The sequence below is a fragment of the Lepus europaeus genome, chromosome 3 (genome assembly GCF_033115175.1).
Source record: "Lepus europaeus isolate LE1 chromosome 3, mLepTim1.pri, whole genome shotgun sequence".
Lineage (NCBI taxonomy): Eukaryota > Metazoa > Chordata > Mammalia > Lagomorpha > Leporidae > Lepus > Lepus europaeus.
The window spans coordinates 42,381,073-42,407,027 of NC_084829.1; the positions used below are offsets into that span (position 1 = coordinate 42,381,073).

Sequence of the window (25,955 nt, forward strand, 5' to 3'; positions counted from 1 at the left end):
TTAACCAGCAGCCCCCTTGGAGGGAAGTGGGATACAGCAGCAACCTGATCGACTCCCCAGGGCTTGTGACAGCCCCTAGTGACGTGGGACAAGAAAAAGTGAGGCCAACTACAACTGTGGGCGGGGGGGGGGGGGGGGGCGCTTTCATGCCCGTTTTCTCTCCCAGGAGGCTGTGTCCTCATTTTGAGCTATGGAAGCTGGGAGGGTAGAAGACAGCCCTGGAGAGTCAGCCCAGTGGTGGCAGCTAATGCATGGGAGATGAGACCTGCAGGTGTCCGGGCCCCAGAGAGCCTCCACAGACCACAGGCTGCTGCTCCCAGAGCAGGCCAGCATCTTCACGCGACTGCGTGTCCTCCAAGAATACACACCAGGAGGCCTCACTGCCGTGCAAAGAAGTAGACTCCTATGTGCTTCTGTTGCATCAATAAAAATGTCACAGCTCCCTCTGGGTGGCTCTCCTTTTGTTCTCTGCTTTCGGTTTTCTGGATCTCACCCAAGTGTCCCCCTTCGTCCCTTGATTACAGGCTACAGGTTCTCTCCTTCTTCCCGGGATAGTCACAGCAAATCCAAGCATTCTCAGATGGGGCTCTTTCAGGCCCTCATCCCCTGCCCACCCCCCACCCCCAACCCCGCTGCTACATAGTCAGGAAATGCAAACCCCATACAAAGATAACAGGGACCAAATAGTAGATGAGGTCGGCCACGTGACTTTGTTGGGCAAAAGACTTCCCCTCCCGTACCTCAGGCTCTGCTTCTGCAGAATGAAAAGGTGGAGACCCCATGAGCTCCAAGGAGGTCCCCCTGGCCTCAACCTGCTGGGGAAGGTCATCCCCAGATGCTGTCTGTCCCAGGACATGCAACAACCCAGGGCCAGACACCTAGTGCCTGGAGACAGCACCTGCTAGAGTCGCAGGGCGCAGGGAGCCAGAGCTCATGGGTTTTGGTCTGTTCTGCCACCTTTTGGAAAAGGGAAGCGTGGGAGAGGTATCAGAGCGGACTTAAGCTCTCGTTATCACGTTGTTGTTTTAAAGAACTAGAATAATGGGTATGACTAGCACGGGCAAAGGATCTTTTAGCAGGGGGATCACCAACAGTGAGAAGGAGCAGATGGCTGGTCTCCAGAGCCGCACTTAATGACTCATTTGAGGGCCTTAGGTGGCTCAGCAAGTGCTGGGCCCTCCGCCTGGGGCGTGGGGCGCCTCCTGCCTCTGAGCCCACAGTCACTGCTGCCGGCGCCTCGGATACTCTCAGGCACCATGGGTCTCCAGCTCCTAGTTCTGGTCTCCACACCTGCCGTCTAGGAGAATCCCTCTCCTCACACCGTGTGGGGCTCAGCTGACGAGGGGAACTCAACCCGGGATGTGACCCAGGGAAGAACAAGTCATCGATCAGTGGGCCTGTCCACGGCCAAGGCCAGGCGTGGGCTGTCAGCAATCAATCCTGGCTCTCAGCTCTGAGAAACCAGCATGAAGGAGGGGCAGGAAGCGTGAATCATTATCAAGAATGAGGCTGTTAATAGACGCTGAGGTTTGTGGGTGGGGATGGGTGCTCAAGCCCAGGCAAACAGGCCTGGCCACTCAGCTGGGTGGAAAATGCCCAAGGCCTCATCCTGGTAGTCTCGGCATTACCAAGAAGCCCCCTCGCTAGCCCCAATGACATCCACACTCAGGCTCCCCAGCAACCCTCACCCTTCTGAATGAGCAACACTGGGGAGAAGGAGACCAGCGGCCGGTGCGCAGTCATCTGTCCATCGTCCCAGAGTGAACTTCTAGAGAAAGTTGCCAGGCCTTGGTGGTGGCCCAGATGCCCTGAGGCCTTAAGATGGAACCCACACAGGCAAAACCTTCTGAGGCCTCCAGGGCCATCAGCCACCAGTGGTCAAACACAGCGGCAACCTGGCAATACACAGTTAGACAGAAGGACTTCCCAGGGATGTCAGGGTGCTAACGGAGGACATGGTGCTAACAGAGGTGCTAACAGGGTGGGGCTGGAAGCACTGCCCTGGGTCTCACACCTGTCTCTACCACCTGTCCCCTGGGGCTCCTCTTCCAGCCCCCTGCCCTGCCTCCCAGGGACACGCCCAGTCTTCCTGTGCCAGTCTCCTCCAGGAAGCCTTTCCTGACCACCAAAGGGCAAGGTGCTATGCTCCCCCGCCCGCCCCCAGAAATGTACCCGGAAAGCCTGACAATCATAGGAAGATGTTTTATCCTTGATGCATTTTTGGGACTGTAAAGTCCTTTTTAAATTCACAGCCTTCAATTTGGAGAGCAGCTGAGATGCACAGTAACGTTGCATTTTTATACCATGTGCTCAGTGTACCGTGCCCAGAGTCACTACAAATAGCGGGTGTTGCATAAAGAGTTGTCGTCTAGGGAGCGGGCATTCGGCCTAGCCACCGGGACGCCTGCATCCCACTGTCAGAGTAACTGGGATCAGTTCCTGGCTCTGGCTCCTGACTCCAGACCCTGGGAGACAGCGGTGAAGGCTCAACGCGATTGGGTTCCTGCCGCCCACACGAGAGGTCAGGATTACATTCCCAGCTTCTGGTTTCAGCCCTGGCCTACCTGCAGAAGTCACAGGTGACTGGGAAGTGAACCAAGCGATGGGGGTTCCCTCTGCTCTCAAACAAATAAAATTTAAAAAGACAAAGTCATTGCCTGTTAGGTATCAAATCTGGAGTAACACAAAGCTACTGGCCAGCAGCGAGCACAAGAAATAGGAGGAGGTCTCGTGCTGCTGAAAGAACGGAGCTGAGGGATGTTGAAGACCCTGCCTCCCACCCCATCACCCCTGGAGATGTGTCTGCAGAGCAGCTGGGCCACTTCTTGGCCTGGGAGCTGCACGGGGAAACCGCCACAGCGATGACCTCCCTCCAGTCCGCCCTTGGCCATGACACAGGGCATAGGTGGGAGGGAGGGCCAAGATGTGGGAGGGCTGGGGCAGGGGGGCTCTCAGCCCCATTCTAGAACCTTCCACAAATACTGGCTAGACCTTGTATGTTGATTTTCCCTTAGATTATTTTTTATGACACCCAGTTCAAAAAACATAATGAGGCCAGGAGTCCCACCTTGACACTAGATTCCTGCCTCCATTTTCAGCCCCTGTTATACACCAGTTCTGTCAAGGTACGAGCACTGCTGAACAGGAGCACTGGCTGTGCAGTGGGCTGCTCACAGCTGTAATGGTACTAACTCCCATGGATGGAGTGTGCAGGACGTCTAAGCTCTGTGCTACCAGCTCAGCATGCATCCTCAGTATGCCTCAGAACAGCTCCACCCACTGCCCCCATATTACAGATGAAGAAACTGAGGCCCAGAGAGATTAATTGAGCAAGAGGCACGGCTAGCTTCAAATTCAGCATTCTCTCCCTCCCTGCCTGGCCCCTACCCTCTTCCCGCCCACCTCCCCCTTGCCCCACCACAGTCCCAAAAGCCAACCGTGGAGATCAGCAGCCTCCCCTCCTACGAAGGGCACATGAGAGAGAAGAACCAAGAGCAAGGAGGATGGGGGTGGGGAGCAGGCGCAGGAGAGGGAGGCCAGTGAGAAGAGGGAGAGGACAGGAGGCTCACGTGGGCTCTGGCTCCGGGTCTAGGAGGCCTCTGCAGGGTGGGGATGAAGAGGAAAGCAGTTGGTGGCCGAGGGAGAAACAAGCCACAAAACATGCAGAAGCCATTTCCTCTTTCAGGGAAGATAAACAATAGATTCATAAACAAATTGTACCAAGCTGTGCAGCCACTGAATGCATTCTGGTAGGAACCGGATTCCCTGTGAGCACCACACGGCCAGCGGGTGGCGTAAAAGGGGACAAGAGAGGGCAATGGTCCCTCCCAGTCCTTCACCCCAGGCCAGTCACACACCTCCTCTGAGCCTTAGCTCACTCTTGTGTGGAACAGAACAGAAGTCCCCGCCCCATGGGGTTACTGTGGAGAAGAAAGATCTACTTCCCGGGAATATGGCCGACTCCACCTTCCTAACTGGAACAACCAACAGGCCGGATAAGATTTAGACATAAAGACTGTCCACACGTGAGCGAGCCGTTACAAGTGCAGTGCTTCCGCAAAGACCCAAACCAAGTCAAAAGCAGGACCTTTGGGAGGTAAGCAAGCCCCACGGCCGGCTTCTGCTGACCGGAGAGTCGAGCTCTGCACCGTCTAGGGAGAACCCTCATAAACTGGGGCTCCCAAAGGCTCCACTCTCCGGGACCTCAAGGAAACTGGACCCTGGGCCACGGAGAATGGGGTTAAAAAATTTCTCCTGAAAATGTGTGACCATAAAGCAGGACTTCACCTGGGTCTGCTGTCTGAATTCTGTTACTTGTGGAACCAGACGAGACTTAAGTAGAACATTGACCCAGAGTGATTTTTGCTTAGTAGTCATCATACCCCTCTCCCCCATGGCCAAATCCTCTCTGGAAAAACTAACTTCAATCCACACGTCAACTAATTCCCAAAGATCAAGTTCCAAGGAAAGTGCACAGCTCCCTGGGGAGCAAGGTGCTATGAATACTAGCAGCAGGGGCCAGCGCTGTGGCTTAGTGGGTAAAGCTGCCGCCTGCAGTGCCAGCATTTCATATGGGTGCTGGGTTCAAATCCCAGCTGCTCCATTTCCCATCCAGGTCTCTGCTATGGGCTGAAAAAGCAATGGAAGATGGCCCAAGTCCTTGGGCCCCTGCACCCGCGTGGGAGACCCGGAAGAAGCTCCTGGTTTCAAATTGGCACAGGTCTGGCCATTGCAGCCATTTGGAGACCAAACCAGTGGATGGAAGACTTTTCTCTCTCTCTACCTCTCTGTAACTCTGCCTTTCCGAAAAAAACAAAAAACAAAAAAACAAAAAACAAAAAAAAAAACAAAACTAGCAGCAGAAAGAATGGACAGGAGAATCACACCGCAGACTTCAGATTCCAGAAAGGTCAGACATGAAAGCATAAAATTTCTCAACAGCCGATTCAATATTCCAAAGAAATAAAATTCCTCTAATATGAATAAGAAGCGTAAGACCAGAAAAACACACCAAGCAGATTCACAAAATAATGGGCCAAAAATTCTAGAAACAACAAATAAAGGAAATGAAGGGAAAATTCAATGGCTGGGTGACGTAGCATTCAACACACACAATAAATTAGTTAAGTAGTAGATAGAGTTGAAGACATTATTCACAATTCAGCACAGAAAGACAAAGAGATGAAAGATATAAAACAGAGGTTAACAGATACAGAGAACTGAGGGAGATGGTCTAACATAAGCCTAAGTGGGATTCCAGAAGGAGACAATAGAGAGAATGGAGAAATGGCAACACTCAGACAAATGGAGGGTGAGGATTTTCTAGAATTGTTGGAAGACACGAACCTTTAGTTTTAGGCATCCCGTTGAAACCCCAACAGATTAAAGGAGGGGAAATTTCCTCAGGATAATTGAGCTGCGGAACACCAAAGAGCACAGAACTCCTTAATGTATCCAGAGAGAAAAGTCCGATCACTTACAAAGGAGAAGCAATTAGACTGCTGGCTGAATTCTCAACAGCGGCATGCAAGCCATTGGGAGTGAAATCATTCAAACATCAAGAAAACACAACCAGGGAAGCCACCTTTCAAACAGCAAAATAAAGACATTTCCAAACCAACGACAAACAAAACCAAAACAGAAAAATCTTCTGAGAGTTTATCACCAAAAGACTCCCCCTTAAAGAATAATTCCACAGAATTTACTTCAGGCAGAAGGAAATTGATTCCAGATTCATGAGAGGATGGTGGGAAAAGAAATGGGTAAGTTTGTGGATGAATCTACACCTGTACTGTATCACACAAGACTGTCTAATTTGTAGGGGGAAAAAACAGGGCAGAATGAAAGCACGGGCTGTAACCCAGACGACGAGCTGGGAGAGCTGGTGATTAGGCCCAAACAGCCTATGGTGCTTGCACTGCTGGGTAGGGAGGGAAGACACTGATTAATTTTAGACTTTAAGCATTGCCTGTAAAAATAGCTGGAGTAACTACTAAAAGAACAGACACAGAGCGTGTTAATTCCAAATAAGAAGATGGAAGGAAGATAGAATGAGGGAGAAAAACACCTCAGCCTAAAAGAAACAGCAGAAAAAACTAAAAGCATATGAAGAAATAAAACACAGAAATAAATCCCAATTCATTAATAAGATACATCAATTCTAAATATTTATGCACCAAATAGCATTGCCTTAATATTTACAAAGCAAAACTTTCAGTAGTGCCAGGAGCAATTCAGAAATCCAGTAGCAGATTTTTTTTAGAAAAGATTTATTTTATTTATTTGAAAGACAGAGTTACAGAGAGAGGTAGAGACAGAATCCACTGGTTCATTTCCCAAATGGTGGCAATGGCTGGAGCTGGGCCAATCTGAAGCCAGGAGCCTGGAGCTTCTTCTGGGTCTCCCACGTGGGTGCAAGGGCCCAAGCACTTGGGCCATCTACTGCAGCTTTCCCAGGCACATTAGCAGGGAGCTGGATCGGAAATGGTGCAGCCTGGACTAGAACAGACACCCATATGGGATGCTGGCACTGCAGGCTGGGGTTTTAACCTGCCGGCCCCAGGTAGGAGATTTCAACACATCTCTCTAAATAATTTATGGATTTATCAGACAAAATCATAGAAAGATAACAATAGAAATGGTCTTTGAATAGCACAGTAAACCAACATTTTAAAGATCACATATAGAAAATTATACTCAATAATTAAAGAGGGGCCACGGTTGTAGCACAGTGGGATAAGTCAATGCTTGTGGCACATGCATCCATATCCAGTCCCAGCTGCTCTGCTTCCAATCCAGCTTTCTGCAAATGGGAAGGCAGCAGAAGTAGCCCAACTACTTGGGCCCCTGACACCCATGTGGGTGACCCAGATGGAGTTCCAGGTTCCTGGCTTCAGGCTGGCCCAGACCTGGCTGTTGTAGCCATCTGGGGAGTGAACCAGCAGATGGAAGATATCTCTGTCTGTCCCTCTCTGTCACTCTACTTTTCAAATAAACAAAATTTAAATATACATTTTTAAGCACTTATGGCACATTTAAGAAACATGTTGAAAAGAGATGAAATTTAAAGAGCAGGAGAAGCTCAAAGCATATTTCAAATGCCCCTCCAGGGATCCAAACCTATTTTGTCTCAAGACAGGAGACCTGTCCCTCCTGGTCCCTGATGGATCTCCAGAGTCTGGCCCAGAGGAGGATCCTCATATACACTCAACAATGGATGGTGAGCAACTCTGATGACGATAGCACAGGTCGGATGAGCAGCTGTCAGGGCAGACGCTGGCAGTAACGGAGCCCTTTCCAACTGGGAAGGGACGAGAGGATAAAGTCTCTAGGAAGAAGCCGTACAAGAAAAAAGAGCAGAATCGCGACAGCCACCTTCACACCCAAAGCCGGCAGTTACAGAGAGGCAGAAGGTGTCCCAACGCAGGAAGAATGTTCTACCTGACACTGTTGGGAAGGGGTCTGGCTGATCATCTCAAGCCCCTCCTCCCTCTATGTGGGACAGAGGTCTGTCTGGTGTGTTGGGAGTCACAGCGCAGGGGCCAAGTGGTCTTCCCAATTCCAGCCTACCCAAGACATCCCTTCATCCCACATTCCCAAGACACTCGATCCCCGAGAGACCCGTGCAAGGCCGCTGGTGCAACAGGTGGAATCCTGGGCACCCCGTCGCCCCAGACACTCGATGCAGCACCCTTTCTGCCCCACACCTGCTCTTCTTCCGCCTTCCATTTGTTTAGCCTGTGGTGAGGTATGACAGAAGCACACACAACTGGCCACAGGGGAAATGTCTCCACCTTCTGGGAGAAGGAGAGCAAGCTTACCTGGACCTCCGCAGCAGGTGGCTGAGTCGGTGGCCTGGTGCTGGGGGCTTCTCCTGCGGCTGGTCGGTCATGCTGCTTTCATGTTGCTGGGCAGGTGGGAAGAGGCGACCTGGTTCTGTGGGGGCAAGGAGAAGGCACGGTTACATCCTCATCATCTGCTCCTGGCTCACCATCAGCCACCTTCCTGCCCGAGAGCTGCTCCCACCCACACGCTTGCGCTGGGGAAGCCTGCAGTGTGCCAGACAAGGCACTGTGGAAGGTGACCATGAACATGAACCAGACAGAAACAGTCGGGGGGGAGGGCAGGGGGGGAAGAGAGTGAGATTGATCTGTCACAGCGTTATCTGGTAGATGCCGATCCCCAAATTTGTTCAACAGCCTATAAGCATTCTTCAAAAAGTTCATGACAACATGGAATTTAAAAAATAAGTTTGTTTTGGTACCAAAAAAAGTTGCGATCTGTGAATAGTTTTCCCCTAATACATATTTTCCGAAGACCTCACACATGCATGGATTTCAGAAAAACTCTGCGCTCAAATAAACTTATCCTTAATCCTGTTTCCACAAACTTTCTGAAGCACCCTCCTGCTTGCCCCACAGGGGAGGGGCGGCAGCTCACGAGGACTGTGACTCGGGGCTTCTCAGAGGAGCAATGACTGCTGGAAACTATTAGGATGAATACTTTCATGAGACACAATACAAATGAGTGGCTAGAAAAATGAAATATTCATACAAAGGATCAGCCTACTTTTTAATGATTGGATTCAACAGACCATTCTGTCCAATTGGTGTGAGAATCCCTAAGCGCTTACTCCTAATTGCTGTGTCTATTTCATGGGCTGGCAGGCAGTCTGCAGGCAGTGCCGAGCCACAGGCCGTGGCTGAGTGGCCGTGCCGCGGTCAGCACTCATTCTGCACGCAGCAACGCCTTCCTAAGGGGACTGCTGGGATCCTGGCTCAGAGAGGGAGGCTGCAAATAAAAATGATTTCCTCTTCCCTCTATGGACTGCAAAATGTTAATACTGGGAGACTTTTTCCCAAAAAGAGAACCAGGGCAGGGAAGTGTAGCCCCAGGTGGGCTGCAGAAGGGGACAGCACCAACTTGCTGTATTGAGGTGCCACGGGACTTCCAAACATTTGTGGGAGACCGGCCTGTGGTGCGGTGGGTAAAGCTGCTACCTGTGACACTTGCATTGCACATGGGCATTGGTTTAAGTTTTGGCTGCTCTTCTTCCGATCCAGATCCCTGCTAATGACCTGGTAAAGCAGCAGAAGATGGCTCAAGTGCTTGGGCCCCTATACCTATATGGGAGACCTGGATGAAGCTCCTGGCTCCTGGCTTCAGCCTGGCCCAGCCTTAGCTGTTGCAGCCATTTGGGAAGCCAGCAGATGGAAGAACTCTCTCTCTGTCTCTCCCTCTCTCTGTAACTCTGCCTTTCAAATAAATATGTATAATGAAAAAAAAATATATATATAATGCATGGATTTCACAATTCTTTTTTGCAGCAAAATAAACTTGTGCTTTTAAAATGAATATTTTTTTGTTTATTTAAGAGCCAGAGAGGCAAAGAGAAAAATACAGAGAGAGAAAGCGAGAGAGAGAGAGAGAGAGAGAGAGAGAAAACACTGTCACCCACTGGTTCACTCTTCAAACGCTGACAATAGCTGGGGCTGGGCCGAGGCTGAAGCCAGAAGCTCAGAATTCAAATCAGGTCTTGCACATGGATGGTGGGGACCTAATTACTTGAGCCAGTGTCTCCCAGGGTCTGCATTAGCAGGGAGCTGGAGCCAGGAGCCAGGGATAGGAATCGAACTCAGGCTCTCCAAGATAGGGGGTGCAGGCGTTTGAACAACTACGTTAAACACCTGCTTCTGCAAACTTACCTTTTAATTCCATTTTCCCATGAGCTTTCTGAAGTACCCGAGTAACAAAAGAGTGAGGCTCACAAGAGAGTTGTCCCTGGATCCCTGTCCGCCCCCACCCTGAACTTCCCAACCCTACCTATGGCAACCCCGGCCGAAGCCGCCTCCCTGAATGAGAACAGTCATCTATTAACACGGACTGGGACATTTCAGAAAATAAATTATCTTCAAAATGTCAAGAAGGCTGCTGGTATTCATGCCTACTATTTAATGCTATAAAAATGATTTTTTTAAAATTGAGAAATCTTTTGTCTCTGACAGCCAGCTCCAAAAAAAGCCCTTGAATACCTAGTGTCTTCATACTTGCAGGCAGCATTCAAAGTCATTTTCACCCATTTGAATGTTTAAGAGAAAGTGCTGGTTCCTCCCAACTCTCAGCTTTTAAGTAGTTCCTATTTTAAACTATAGGAGAGCGTAACTGCAGAAGAGCTTCACATTTCAAAGGCTTGTTTGTTTTGTGTGTGTGTGTTTTTTAATGCAAACATACATCCACTCTCACTCCTGCCTCACACTAAATCATCTGCAATTTTAGAGTTTGTTACTCATGAAATTCTAGCGAGAAGCCCATCCCGAACATTCCTATAGCAACAGAATGTTTTTGAGGCAATGTCTGCAACGTGACAAAGATTGTTATCATTATCTCTGACTGTTGGCACAAAGCAGGTTATGGGGAGTAACTGTTTATGTACAAAGAAGTCACTGCAGGAACTGGCAACCTGAGTACCAGGCCGCTGCGAGGGCCCACGGCAGGCTGGGAAGCTGGCAGGTGCTTCACTCAGTTTCCCCCTTTACCCTCGATGTGGGGAAATGAGTCTCCCAAGTCCTTGGAACTGCTTGTCCAGTGGTGGAGAGCTAAGCTTAGTCAACCTCATGGCCAGTGTTAATTGGCCATCGACTCTATGTCAAGTGCATGGCTAGACTCCAGATGTCTTTTTCTTTCTTTCTTCTTCTTTAAGATTTACTCATCTGTTTGAAAGGCAGAGTTACAAAGAGAAAGGGAGAAAGACAGATCTTTCATCTGCTGATTCACTCCCCAAAGGACCGTGTTGGCTAGGGCTGGGCCAGGCTGAAGCCAGGAGCCTGGAGCTTCTTCTGGGGTCTCCCACATGGGTGCAAGGACCCAAGAACTCGGGCCAAATTCTACTGTTTTCCCAGGTGCATTAGCAGGAGCTGGATCAGAAGTGGAGCAGCTGGGACTCCAGCTGGTGCCCATATCGGATGCCAGAGTCTCAGGCAGAGGCTGTGCCACAGTGCTGGCCCCTAGACTTTAAAGAAATCTAGATTTGGGCCTTCTTCAAAGTAAGAAGCCCAAAAGAGACATATAAACAGATAATTATTCCCCTTTCCAGCTCAGAAGAGGTTTTTGTCTAAAGGAAAAGGAAAGGGAATTAGCTAACTCAATCCATCCATTCAACAAACCATTCATCCATCCAGTGTTGCCTGGATACCTATGGTGTGGCACAGCTGAGTGAGACCAATGGGTTCCCTGCTTTCATGGCGCTTATAATCTAACGGGGAAAGTCAACATCGATAAATTAGAAGCAGGTAACTACAGCAGTGGTGCTGTGGAGAAACACAGTGACAGTGGGCAGACTGGCATGGAAAAGGGTCGGCCTTCCCAAGGAACGAGCCTTTACTCTGAGCTCCGGGAATAAATGAGCGGAGAAAAGTCAGGTGGGCAGGAGGGACAGGACAGAGAGAGAGCTGCCCACACAATGACGGCCTGTGCAAGGTCCTGGATGGGAAGTAGCCTGGCTTGCCCCAGCTGTGACAGGAGACCCTGAAGGAGGATCACACTGGTTCCTGACCTTATACCATGCCCCAGCCACTGTGGTACCCAAGAAGGGCCTTAGAGATGGGAAGAGTTTCCAAGAAAGCACCCAAGACACGACCTTGGCCAAATCAGGCACATGATGTGCAGATCTGCTGAATTTGCCCTCATATGCTGAGCCGCCAGGAGGCATCCAAAACCAGGGTCACCTTGCATCCACGTCTCAGGGTTCTTAGCTACTTTTTTCTGCAACAGTGGAACCTTGGTTAAATTCGATGTGGCCGGTGGTCAATGCTGCTGAAAGACTGGCAGTGAGCATGGGTTTGGGGATGTGGAGGAAGATTCTGTGAATAAAGCTACTGCTGGAGAAGCCTCTTGGAACGTGCCACTTGTAGGAAGGTCACACAATTCTCATGCACAGAACAAGAGCTTGGCCCTAAGCAGATCTGGGCTCATGTGGCCTCGCCTTGCACCGGCTGCATGACTTCATTCTTCTACAAAATGGGGGTAAGCAATGCCTTGTTTGCAGGCGTCTCAGGAAGCTCAGAGAATGGAGGTCCCACATGGACCTGACAGGCCCTGGATAGGTGGCAGCCATTACTAGTGCTTGGGGATGCTCACACCCCTCCCTCCACGTGACAGTCAACAGAAGTCCTGATGACTCAACATTTCTCAGCCTGTGCCCTCAAGGGTCCCAGCCCAATCCAGAAACCATCTGGAGGACTCAGGCCAGAAGCCAGCACAGGACATCAGAGGGCAGAGGGGGTGGGACAGCAGACACACCTCCAAGGCCGGATGTAGGCCAGGCATGGCACTGGGGTGGCCCAGATGGTGCCACTAACACTTACAACACTCACTGCTGGGATTGCCCTTTTACAAGCAAGGAAACTGAGGCCCAATGACCCGCCCACGGCCACAAAAGTGAGTGGTGCAGCCAGGGCAGCACCAAAACCTCTCTCAACCTCACCCCTACACCATTTATGGGCATGGAAATCTAGTCTTCTCTCCATGCGGCCAACAGGAAATAACCCTGGAAGCTTGTGCGACTTTCCAAGGACCTACGGAGGCAAGTGCCACCCTGCCACTACCCCACTGTCTGAGCCTTGCATTCCCTTGTGCATAACACGTACCCCACTGTGCTGTGGGGAGAGAAGGCGAAATGAAGATTGAAGAGTCTTGAGGAGGGAAAACTTCAATATACAGACAGGGGCACTTTAAAGGGGCATCTAGGAGCCCACGTCCAACGGGACGGCTCCTCTGGGCCATGAGGCCGTGGATTCCCAGCTAACTTTGCAACAGAGCAAAGGCTCTGCAGGCAGGGGCTCCAGCCCCAAGAAGGTGGGGGGTGAGCGGGGCCCAGGATGCAAACCCCAGGGCTTCTGCGAAGGGAAGTGGCGCCAAATGAAGGGTGAGCCTTCCCTCCATTGCCACCCACAGCACATCAGAAAAAAGGAAAAAAAAAAAAAAAAGCTGAGGCTAGTGGGGTGGAGTAGAGACCCGGATGGAGCTCCTGGCTCCTGGCTTCAGCCTGGCCCATTCCTGGCTGTTGTGACCATTTGGGGAGTGAACCAGGAGGAGGATATAAATGTGAAACAGGATCTGGAGCCCCCGAGACGCCGCGCAGGGAGGGCTTGCTGCGACCAGAGGTCCGAGCCCACGGCCGCTTTGGGGACCGCCCAGCTCATGAATGAGTTCTCTGCACAGTCGACGAAGCAGACTGAATTTTTCAAAAGAAGCCGGGAAGCGTTTCAGATGTGAGGAAAACTCCTAAACTCATCCAACTCTCTCTTCTTCTCCTGCCCTAACTCTCCCCAGAGAAGGCTGAAGAGGGGGTGGTGGTTATCCTGCCCTGGAGCAGAGAGTTCCTGCCCAGACCATTAGGAGATTCAGGCCGATCTGCACACATCTGCTCGTTCCAGAACATCTGGGCCTTTCACATCAAAATGAGCAGCTCCAATGCTCACAGCATGTCGGATGGACTCAGCCCAGGTAGGCTCGGAAGGCAATCTGCTGTCTCCTCTCCCCTCCTGCCCCTTGCTCACGGTCCCAACCAGCTAGTCTTTCAGGTCCTCGGACACTCCGAGTTTGCTCCTATCCCTGGGCCTTTGCACACGCTGGTCCCCCCATGCCTTGGATGCTCTGTCCCCAGCTCTCCCTCACTGTCCACGCCTCATTCAAGTTGTAGCTTCAGTGAGGTAGAGCCCACCCTCCAGAATCCCAGTGTGTAGCAGCACCCATCACAGTTGCGATTAATCATGCGATGGGTGTGTTACATCTCCTGGGTACCCTGTGTCTCTACCAGCCAATGTCAGTTTTTCTTACTATTGTGTCTGCTGGCCTAGCCCAGCAGGTCTCTAACCTGACTGCACACCTGGGGAGCTTCAACAACTACAGATGCCTGGGTCATATCACAAACCTATTAAGCAAGAGTAAAGCTCATCAGGTGGTATAAGGTGTGGTGAAGGCTGAGAATTCCCAATTTAAAGAAGACGCCCTGGCCCTCCTAGAGCAATCTTGGTGGCTCCCGGAGTTACAGGAAGATCTTGCTCCCTTTGCTTGTGTATACAATGTATCGTTTCAACGTTGGTCTCCACCCTAGAGATCAATTTTGAGGATGTTCCAGAAGAGAGATTTTGGACAAAGTCCTCATTGTCAAAGTGGAATGCTAGCCCCTTCTGCAGAATCCTCCTCCAGCACTCTCTGTCCCCTGACCCTGGCTTATCACCTTCCTCCTCAGAGCCACAGGCCAACACTGATGTGCTCCCGAGACACACTGGAATACCGCCCGTGAAATCCCCTAATTCTCTCTTGTTTATTTATTTGATAGGCAAAGACACACACACACACACACACACAGAGTTTCACTCTCCCAAATGCCTGCAACAGCTTGGACTGGGCCAGAGCAGGTGCCAGGAGCCCAGAACTCAGCCCAGGTCTCCCAAGTGGGTGGCAGGGACCCAGTCACTGGGGCCATCACTGCTGTCTCTCGAGGTCTGCATTAGTGGGAAGCTGGAGCCAGGAGCCTGGGCTGGGACTGGAACCCAGGCCCTTGGATGTGGGATGCTGGTATCCTAACCGCTAGCCTAAATGCCCACTCCTGGAAATCTCCTAATTTTAATTAAAATAGGCCCAGCTATACCATGAAATATAACGAGGTACTGCACAAAATTGCACATTAAATTTTATTAAAATACAAGGGTTCAAAGCCAGTTTGGGCTAGGCCAAGCCCTCCAGGTCAGCCCCAGGCGGACAGGGAGAAAGGAGGTAAATCACCCATGGTAGCAAGGTGTGCAGAAACTGGAACCCCTAGGCATTGCCATAAAACCGGGAAATGGTGCAGCCGTTGTGAGAACCTTTTCTCCAGAAGGGTAACAGAATGACCAGGGGACCGGTGACGCTGCTCCTGGCTACACATACCCCAGAGAAGTGAGAAACAGGCATTGAAATAAACCTTACGCACACATGTACCTGGCAGCATTACTCACAACAATCAAAAAGGTAGAAACAGCCCAAATGTCCACTAACCAATGAATGGATAAACACATTTGGTAAATACGTACAATGGAATATTACTCAGCTATGTAAAGGAATTAAATACTGATGCATGTAACAACATGGATGAACTTGGAAAACATTATGCTGAGAAAAGAAATCAAACACAAAAAATCCTACAGAAGGATGCTTCAAACCATTTGTGGGAAATTAATTTCTTAAAAAGGATTTATTTATTTATTTATTTATTTGAAAGACAGAGTTACAGAGAGGCAGAGGCAGAGAAAGAGAGAGAGGGATCTTCCAGCTGCTGATTCACTCCCCAGCTGGCTGCAAGGCTGGAGCTGGACCAGTCAGAAGCCAAGAGCCAGGTGTCAGGAGCCAGGAGCTTCTGGGTCTCCCCGCAGGTGCAGGGCCCCAAGGACTTGGGCCATCTCCTACTGCTTTCCCAGGCCATTAGCAGGAAGCTGGATGGGAAGTGGAGCAGCCGGGACTCGAACTGACACCCATATGGGATGCTGGCACTGCAGACAGAGGCTTAACCTACTGTGCCACAGTGCTAACCCCAGGAAAATGGAATTAAAACTTTATTTAGGGGCAGAGAAACTCTGAAATCTGGTCATAGTTTTTTCATAATATACACATTCCATGAATTTTTGCCAGACCCTTCCCATGTATGAATTTATAAAAGTTTTTTACCAAAATAAGCATTTTTAAAAAGTCTTTTACTTATTTTAACGGCAGAGTGACACAGAGAGGGTGAAACAAAGAGAGATCTTCCATCTGCTGGTTCACTCTCCAAATGGCTGCAACAGGGGTGTGAGCCAGGCCAAGACCAGGAGCCTGGAGTTCCATCCTGGACTCCCACGTGGGCGGCAGGGGTCCCCCTTGGGTCATCATCCACTGCTTCCAGGTGTGTTAGCATTGAGCCGCATTGGAAGCCAGAGCAGCCGGGACGCAAACCAGCTCTCCCATGCAGGATGCTGGCATTGTAGGCGGTGCCTTCACCCGCTGTAATACCACACTGGCCCCAATAAACACTGCCCCCCACCCCAATAATTGCATTTTCTACAAACTGTTTGAAGTCCCCTCAGATTATAGGATTTTTTTTTTAAGCATCCAGCGAGGTAGGTCCACTGAGACAGGAAGCAGATTCGTTGCCAGGAAGAGGAAGGTGGGAGTGACTGCTTCTTGGGCATGGGGTTTCCTTTTGAGGCAATGAACACACCTGGGAACCAGACAGAGGTGAGGCTGCAGAACACCGTGAATGCTCTAAATGCTACCCGCTTGTATTCTTTTAAATAGCCAGTGGCTAACTCCATGTTTTGTGACTTTTACTCCCATTGCAAAGAAATGAGCGAAGCGCCACCATGAGGGACTCTGACTCAGGTCTAGGATGGCTCGGGACCTGCTTTTTTTCCACCCTGGGTGTTTCCAAGACAAATGGCCCCCTGACACCACCTGGTAGGCAGGGCAGACCTTTGCAGACTATGCCGGACGAATCAGTAACAACGGCAGCTACTTACCGAGTGCCAAGTGTGTGCCAGGCACTGGGCTTGGTGCTTGCAGATAGATGCTCTCAGAACCCCACCGCAAGGGAGGGATGAGCTCTGTTTTATCTTACAGATGGGAGATGGAAGCTCAGAGAGGCCAAGTAAATTGGCCAGGGCACACAGTCAATGAACAACAGATCCAAGCTGGTATCTGTATGATGCCACAAACCACCTTTTTTCCCCATTATCTTACATTATGGTTTTGTGTCCTTCAAACAGCTCTTCCGGGTAGCAGAAATGTCACTGCTGTGACAATCCAAAAATAATCCAAATCCAAAATCCAAAAATCCTAATCCCCAAATCCAAAATCTGGAATGACTTGAGTGGTGACAGGGTGCCACCAGTGGACAACGCCACACCATGAAACTGTTTCACACCCTGAATTATTAAAATATTGTATAGAATTACCTTCTGTCTGTATATAAGGTGAATGACTTGCAAATGAATTCTGTGTTACGACTGAGGTCTTGCCCCCATGCTATCTCACTGTGTGTGTGAAAACGGTCCAAAATCAAAAAGAATCCCAAATCCCAAGCATTTGGATAAGGGATGTACAAGTTGTATGAGCAGTCTTCAAAAAAGTTCATGAACAATGGAATTTAATAATTTCTTTAGGTTCAAAAATTCTGACAGGTGGGCATGGTTTCTTATAATACACGTTTCCCATGGACTTTCTGAAGCCCATTGTGTGCACCGTGCCCTTTATCATAGACCATCTTCTTTCAAGTGTGGTCTTCAGTCCGGTAGCTCAGTAGCCCCTGGGAGTTCATGCAGATTCTCACCCTGAGTTTGCTGAATCACACCCTGCTATCCCCAGATAACTCGTGTGAGAGGCTCAGGTTCTACACCTGCGCTGTCCAGTAGGGCCGCCACTAGCCACAGTGGCTCTCTAAATTAAAACCAAGTACACTTGAGGGGCCAGCGCTGTGGTTCACTTGGCTAATCCTCCGCCTGTGGCGCCAGCACCCCAGGTTCTAGTCCCGGTTGGGGGCGCCAGATTCTGTCCCGGTTGCTCCTCTTCCAGTCCAGCTCTCTGCTGTGGCCCGGGAGTGCAGTGGAGGATGGCCCAAGTGCTTGGGCCCTGCACCCGCATGGGAGACCAGGAGAAGCACCTGGCTCCTGGTTTTAGATCGGTGCAGTGCTGGCTGCGGCGGCCATTTAGGGGGTGAACCAATGGAAGGAAAACCTTTCTCTCTGTCTCTCTCTCTCACTGTCTAACTCTGCCTGTCAGAAAAAAAAAAAAAAAAAGAAAGAAAGAAAAGGAAAAAAACCAAGTACACTTAACACCTCAGCTCTTCTGTTACAGCGGCCACAGGTGCACACGCTCCCTGGCCACGTGTGCTGGTGGCTGCCATGCTGGCCCACACAGAATGGACGCTCTCATCAGTGCAGAGTTCTGTAGGACAGGGCTCTGCAGGGCGGGGCAGCTCCGTCTCAGCACTGCCAACACCCAGGAAGAGCTCTCTGTGTGGGCGGGGCTTTCTGCACATGGCGGAGCAGCAGGGTCTCCCACTGGGAGTGGTCTGGCCCCTCACAGGCCCTTGGCAGGGTCTGGAGACATTTTTGGTTGTCACAACTGGAGGTGCTGTTACCCTCTACTTGGTGGAGGCCAGAGATGCTGCTACACCCCGAAAAGCACAGGACAGCTCCCCACAACAAAGAAGTAGGTGGCCCAAACGTCACTGGTTTGAGAAACTGAAGAGTTCTCCAGAAAGCATGGGCAGGCTCAGTACAACCTGCAGCAGGAGACCAGTGAGACTGAAGTGCCTTCCCCTTCGCCAAGTCCAGAACCCTGCGGGGCTGGTGTCTGAATTATAAGGTGTCTGTTGTTGCCATGGAAGTAGAATAAGAAGCCTTGGTTTCCAGAATGATCCATGAACTCATTGCTAAAAGTCCCTACTTTTCAAGTCCTGAGGGCTAGGAAAGGAAGAAGCTCATGTTTGGCATTCATGTCTGGAACACAACCGGCTGCTGGTTAGATTTAGTCAGGGGCTGGCACTGTGGCACAGCAGGTTAACGCCCTGGCCTGAAGCATCGGCATCCCACATGGGCATCGATTCTAGTCCCGGCTGCCCCTCTTCTGATCCAGCTCTCTGCTATGGCCTGGGAAAGCAGTGGAAGATGGCCCCAGTCCTTGGGCCCCTGCACTCACGTGGGAAACCTGGAGGAACTCCTGGCTCCTGGCTTCGGATGGGCCCAGATCTGGCCGTCGCAGCCATTTGGGGAGTGCACCAGTGGATGGAGGACCTCTCTTTCTCTCTCTCTGCCTCTCCTCTCTTTGTGTAACTCTGCCTTTCAAATAAATAAATAAATCTTTAAAAAAAATTAGTCATTTGTTCATCCACCCGCTTATGTCAAAGTGTTTGCTGAGTACCTGCTATGTGCCGGGTACTCTTGGTGTTGAAAACGCAGCAGTAAATCAATCAGACAAAAGGTTTCTGCCCTTGTGGTTCTGGAAGTCCGGCAGGGGAGAGCAACAGTACACAAGTAAGCAAGTATAAGAATGTCTTGAAAAGTTGTGGAAGAATGGAATTAAAAGATAAGTTTATTTTGGTGCAAAAAAAAAAAAAAATGAAACCCAGGCAAAAATTCATGCCTGATTTTTTCATAATACGCATTTTCCGTGAGCCACTTGAAGACCCCTGCTCCCAAATGGCTTCCTGCTAATGAGCACCCTGGGAGGCAACAGGTTGGGGCTCAAGGACTTGGGGTTCCTGTTATCCACATGGGAGACCTGGACTGAGCTCTGTGCTCCTAGCGGGTCTAGTCCCAACTGCTGTGGGCTTTGGGGGATGGGAAAGATTGTCCCACTTTCAAACAACAACAATAATAATAAACCCTTGTCTACCCTTAGCTTGCAACATTAACCCCGGGGGCAGCACCCTCTGCTTGTCTCCAGGCTGGCAAGCACGCCCTGTCAACTCTGGTGAAGTGAAGTTCCGACTTCCTCCTTCCACTAGACAGGCATCCAAGACAAAAAGCAGGCAGTGTAGGTCAGGGGCCTGGACATCCACTCTGGACCCCGAGATCGTCTGGGCCTCGGCACCTCTCGGTGCTTCCCAAGGAATGGCTTCAGCTCGGAGGCATCTGAGGCAGAGAGGAGACCCGGTAGCAGTAACTGCAAATATGAGGCTCCCGTATTCGTACTATTTATGATACAAGGCACTAACAGGCATCTTGAAAGACCTAGAACTTCAAAATATGAAGATACCTAGGCTCTGTGGTCCCCAGAACTCTGGTGACAGGAACCCAATCCAACTCTCCCACCTGGGTAACAGGGACCCAGGCACTTAAGTCATCTTCTGCTGCCTCCCAGGGTGCACACTGGCAAGAAGTTGGAATACGAAGCAGAGCTGGGACTTGAACCCATACACTCCAATATGGGATGGGGGCATTGCAAGCAACTTAACTTCTGGATCAAATGCCTGCCCATGTCCACAAGTATTTTAAAGCCCCCTCCCATAATTTGCAGCCAAAGTCAGAACCCTAGGTAGGGCGGGCATTGTGGTGCAGCAGGTTCAGTTCATGGAGTTCCGGGTCCAGGCTTCAGCCTGACCCAGCCCTGACTAGTGTGGGCATTTGGGGGTGAACCAGTGGGTGGAAGATCTCTCTCTCTCTCTTGTCTTTCTCAAATAGATGAAAATAAATAATCATAACAATAATGACGAACTCTGGCTACTGCCAGCAAAGGAAAGAGCATTAGCAAGTTCACGGCTGGGTGTTTTGTGAGCGCCCCTACTCACAAGATCGCATGCTTCAGAGCGTGGCTCTACCTGGACTGCAGTTTCTTTATCAGCTCAGCCCCCCAGTTTCACAACAAGAAGCCAAGCTCACCAGGCGTTTTCACACATCCACACGTATGCTGGGGCAGAGGTCCTAACAGGCCTCGGAAAATACAGCTCAAGCATCCTGAAGAGCATCTGTTGAGCACCGTTACACACCAGGCATTTACTGCCAGTAACTGGCGTGCAATTGTGAGCAAACAAAACTCCCTGGTCTCACAGTGATTTCATTTTAATATGGGGAAAGAGAATAAAAATAAAGAACTGGAATTAAATAGTATGTTAGATGGTTAGAGATGCTATGGAAAAAATAAAGCATGAGATGGAGTGGAGTCAGGGAGGGCCTCCTGAAGACGGTGACACCTGAGCAAAGACCCAAGGGAGGTGAGCAAATGGTGGGGTGATGTGGGGGACGGAGCACCCAGGAAGAGAGGCCAGCAAGGGCCTTGCAGTGGGCAGACCCTGATGTGACAGAGGAGCCAGGAGAATTTGGTGGTGTGGCTGGGATAGTGAGAAGGAAGCAAGTGGTGGGCAATGAGGTCAGAGGGATTCTAAGGAGGATTTAAAAATAACAAAACAGAGAAATACAGACACACCAGAGTGGACTGGTCACACAGGATGCTCAGGAAAGGCCTGGGCAAGGAGGCGTCACTTGAGCTGAGAGCTGCATGAGCTGCAAGATCTGAGATGTTCAAAGCCATGATGGAAGCTAACGCAATGGTCCAGAGGTAGGGATGAGCTTTGTGTGGCAGGTGCCCAGGAGTCCCCCATCATGTGGGTAGAGGTTCTCTCCCTGCAGTGACTCTGCCCTCTGGGGAATGCTGCACAGGACAGCCCCTCTCAACAGAGAATGGTCTGGATCACTTCTTGGCCTTTTGGCTAAGATCAAGCGTGAGAATGGCCTGGCCCTGGGACAGGACCTCATAAACTACTGAGAAGCCTGAGGACTCACTAATGCCCATGCTAGCAGAGTATCATCCCTACACATGGCACCTCCATGACATCCAGCTGTGGGACGACAGGGAGGGTGTCAGAGACGAGAGGGGAGCTGTGCTAAGGTCACCCCAGCCTGATTGATCTCTCCGGGAGCCCTTCAAACAGAGGTGAAGGTGCTCAGAGAGAGGCCGCGGAGGCTGACTTCTGGCAGAGCGACGCCTCCGAGAGCCATCCTCCAGCAGCCAAAGTCCTTGAGGAGTCAAGCGGAGCCCCTGGTCTGGGGAGAGCAGCCAGCCTGGCATGGTGAAGAGGCTGAGGGCTGGAGAATGCTGAAGTCTGGTGACCGCAAGTGAATAGGCTGAAGCCAGTTTGTGGGTAGCTCACAGCTCAAGAAGGAAATCCCAGGGCCGAATTGTGCGCAGCAGGTTAAGCAGCCGCCATCCCATATGGATGACACCGCCATCCCATATTTGCACATCAAGTTTGAGTCCTGGCTGCTCCACTTCCAATCCAGCTCCCTACTAATGAGCCTGGGAAAGCAGTAGAGGATGGCCCAAGTGCTTGGGCCCCTGTACCCATGTGGGAGACCTCGAAGAACCTTCTGGCTCCTGACTTCAGCCTGGCCCAGCCCTGGCCATTGTGGCCATTTTGGGAGTGAACCAGTGGATGGAAGTTTCTTCTGTCTCTCTCTCCATCTCCCCACCACCCCGTAACTTTGCCTCTCAAATCAATAAATACATCTTAAAAAACCAAAGGGTTAAATCACTCAGAGAAACCCAACTCTGAGCAGAAGGAGAGGGACTTAAATGGGGGCGCCAGGAGAGAAGCCCACCAAAGCCCATCACGCAGCACCCGGAAGACGCAAAGGAGGGAGCTGAAAGAGGCCCAAGCACGCCTCCCACCCTTGACCCCCTGGAAGCCTTGATGCATGCGGAGAGGTAAGACCTGCCTCAGGGGGAGGAGACTCTAGATGAGTTCTCATCATGTAGGGATGAGAAACACATCTCAGTGCAGAAGCAGGCCAGGATCCTGCCAGGATCACCACTCAGAGACGCTTTCTTTTCTTTCTTTTTTTTTTTTTTTTCTTCTTTTTTTTAACAGGCAGAGTGGACAGTGAGAGAGAGACAGAGAGAAAGGTCTTCCTTTTGCCGTTGGTTCACCCTCCAATGGCCGCCACGGTAGGCGTGCTGCGGCCGGCACACAGCGCCTATCTGATGGCAGGAGCCAGGTGCTTCTCCTGGTCTCCCATGGGGTGCAGGACCCAAGGACTTGGGCCATCCTCCACTGCACTCCCTGGCCACAGCAGAGAGCTGGCCTGGAAGAGGGGCAACTTGGACAGGATCGGTGCCCCGACCGGGACTAGAACCTGGTGTGCCGGCACCGCAGGTGGAGGATTAGCCTAGTGAGCCACGGCGCCGGCCTGAGAGATGCTTTCTTAATGTGGTGAGAAGTGGGGCTGCACCGTGGTGACTGTGTTCCCATAGAATTCCTGATGGCACTTACAGGTCCGTGTCTGCGAGTTTCTAGGTAGACAGACACCACTGATACACTGTCAGCCAGGCCCAGCTTCCTCCTCTGTGTTTTTAAATAGCACTGATTCTTTGGGGCTGGCATTGTAGTACAGCAGGTTAAGCCACCACCTTTGATGCCAGTGTCCCATATGAGCCACGGTTTGAACCCCAGCTGCTCTGCTTCAGGTCTAGCTCCTTGCTAATTTAGCCAGGAAAGAAGCAGAAGATGGTCTAAACATTGGGCCCCTGCCATCCTGGATGGAGTTCCAGGCTCCTGGCTTCAGCTTGGCCTAGCCCTGGCAGCTGCAGCCATCTGGGGAGTGAACCACTGGATAGAAGAGGAGTCTCCCTCTAATTCAGCCTTCCAAATAAAATAATCTTTTTTAAAAAAACTGATTCTTTTCCACCTATAAAACATATTCAACATTTTAGAAAAAAATACAAAATTAAAACAAAACAAAACAAAACAAAACAGGGCTCTGGCTGCGGCTTAGCAGGTTAAAGCCATGCCCTGCAGTGTCGGCATCCCATATGGGCGCCAATTCGAGTCCCAGCTGCTCTACTTCTGATCCAGCTCCCTGCTAATCTGCTTGGGAAGGCAGCAGAAGATGGTTCAAGTGCTTGGGCCCCTGCACCCACGTGGGAGACCCAGAAGAAGCTCCTGGCTCCTGGATTTGGCCTGGTCCAGCCCTGGCTGTTGCAGCCCTTGGGGAGTGAACCAGCAGATGGAAGATCTCTCTCTGTGTCTCTATCTCTTCCTCTCACTTTCTGTAACTCAGCATTTAAAAAAAAAAGGGGGGGGGGAACCACTGATAATAATCTTTCCACTTGGTGGGATTTTTTTTTTTTTTTGGCTAAACTTTTAAGACATATATTTGAGATCCTGTTGTAAATATAATTTTGTACCCTGCATGTAGCATAAACATGTTGTCATGTTGTTAAAAGCTCTTTGTGAACATTAGTTTAGCCACTGAGTAACAATTCCTGAGTGCTGTAGGGAGCAGACGCCCACTTGGCCTTGGGACTTACTTCTCCTTCTATAGGGACTGTGGAGCCACCCCCAGTGCTGAGAACAGCAAAGTCCCATTTGCTGAGCACTTCCTACTGTGGCAGGCACTGCGCCCCCACACGCTGGGTGGCTCTGGGACCGTCACATGCAGAATGTGCTCCCTTTCCTTGGACTCAGGACTTGTGCATTCCACTGGGCAGAGGGTTAGCGCTTGCTCCTGTCACGAAGAAACCAGAGACAAACCCTTCCCCCGCAACTGAGAGGAAGCTCTAGGTGCTACTTAGGCATGAGAATGGAGGAAATGTGGGGTAGGGCCAGGGAAGCAGAGGCAACGTGGACAACTAGAAGGTTCCAGAACGGCCCTCAGGGCTCTCGTAGAGACCATGCAAGGTGCCTGGATCTCTAACCTACTGTGTGGAGGAAAGCCATTCCCAACCAGGAATACCCACGTCTGACTGCAACAAGGGGAAGAAACAAGCTTCTTTCGTGTTAAACTCCTGATATTTGGGAGATGAGTATAGTAGCTAATGTTGCCTTAACCAATGCAAGATACAAATTTGATTTTTTAAAAAAAGGTATGGCTTGGATAGACCTACAAAGGTACTTTTAAAAGTTCATGGGAAAAGAAACATCTTTTAATTTCATGTTTTCATGAACCATTGGAAGTACCCTCACCTATATCATAAACAGGAAACCTCTCCTACATCTGAAAGGAGGTAAATTCAGGATCAAATGTGATGGTGGAGAGTTCAGCCTGCTAGCTCTTGAATTGAGATAAGCTAAAAATGCCAACAGACTCAACAGGGGTTGAGATCAATTCATGAGCACAGCCCATTTCAGACAGACAACATCTGGGCACGTTAACAAGATAAAAATGAAAAGTTCGTTTTTACAAAAAGGTGTAAACTCCAACAAAGAAAACAAGTGAATATCACTCATGTTAGAGATGGGGCCACTTTATGGAAAACACACAGAATATGGAAAAGCAGAAACTGAAGATACAGGTACAAGATACCTAAGCCTGGAGAAGGCTCAAATACTGTGAGAGTCCATCAGCCCAGCAGAATGGTCCAGAGACTCATGACCCAGAGATACCAGAGCAATGGAAGGCAGGATCAGTGAGGCTGAAAAGAGGGGAGACTATGAAATCTGGAGCCAAAGAGTTGAACCCCTCATGGGCAGCTCATGAGGCAGCCAGGTATCTACTCTCTCAAGCAAGAAAAGTGGGATATCCTTCTCTCGCAAAACTGAATGGGCCCAAAGATGAGATCCAAGAATACTAGAACCAATTTAGTAAAATAGTACGGAAAATTCCAGATGACAGCTTTATAATAGGTATAAGGAGCAACCAGGTCAGACTTGAGATGAGTTGAGGATTTCGGCAGAAAATATCCAACTGGCTAGAGAGTTCAAGAGAAAAAAGTGAGGATATGATATAGTGTGTGGTAAATGGAGAAAAAGAAAAAGAAAGGAAGGAAGGAAGGAACAAAGGAAGGATGAAGGAAGGAAGAAAAAGAGAAAGGAAGAGAGAGAAAGAAAGAAAAGGCAAGGAAGAAAGGCAATGAGAAACTCCTGGAAAAACAAAACGCCACAAAGAAAGTATTCACAATATATTTCTTGGCTCCAATGAAAATAACACAGCAGGCATCAGAGTCACACTTAAATGCACTCAACATCAGGCAAGTAAGTAAATGAACAAGTCCATCGGGTATTGGAGCACTTGCACACATTGTGTGAGAGGTAGGGACTGTGGCAAACTAGAACAGGCGTGCCTACACTAAAGGGACAGCCTCCAGCAGTGCTACCACCTGGGAAGTTGGACTTGAATGTACTATATCTTCCAATTTTTAAAAACAAAACCCTAAACTCCAAAGTTTTAAAAATTTAAACCAAATTTAAGGCTAACAACCTTAAGAATCAGTAGGCAAATCAAGTAGGTTCAGCAGTGGACTGACCACATATAGCATGGTAAGTTGACTGGCAGCTACAAAATAAAATTGTAAATGCTCTCAGTGTTAAGAATGTAAAAGAAGAGAGAGACAACAGACGTTAGAAAGAGGAAGGCAGGCTAGGTAAGGATGCTATCATCTTCATCATCTTACTGAACAGGGCCACAAGAGGTACGGTTGCTAAGGAACAAGAAATTTGACAGCAATAC

The 25,955-nt window shown here is 50.0% G+C and overlaps 1 protein-coding gene across 13 annotated transcripts in view; it reads right to left on the bottom strand.

The window, feature by feature from the left end:
* TRERF1 (transcriptional regulating factor 1) overlaps positions 1 to 25,955 on the bottom strand; it is a 225,583-nt gene that overhangs the window by 64,686 nt on the left and 134,942 nt on the right. For all 13 annotated transcript variants that reach the window (XM_062186120.1, XM_062186119.1, XM_062186117.1 and 10 more), the window contains one exon: positions 7,821 to 7,935. The gene's annotated coding sequence lies outside the window, so the exon portion shown is untranslated. The remainder of the gene's footprint in view (positions 1 to 7,820; positions 7,936 to 25,955) is intronic.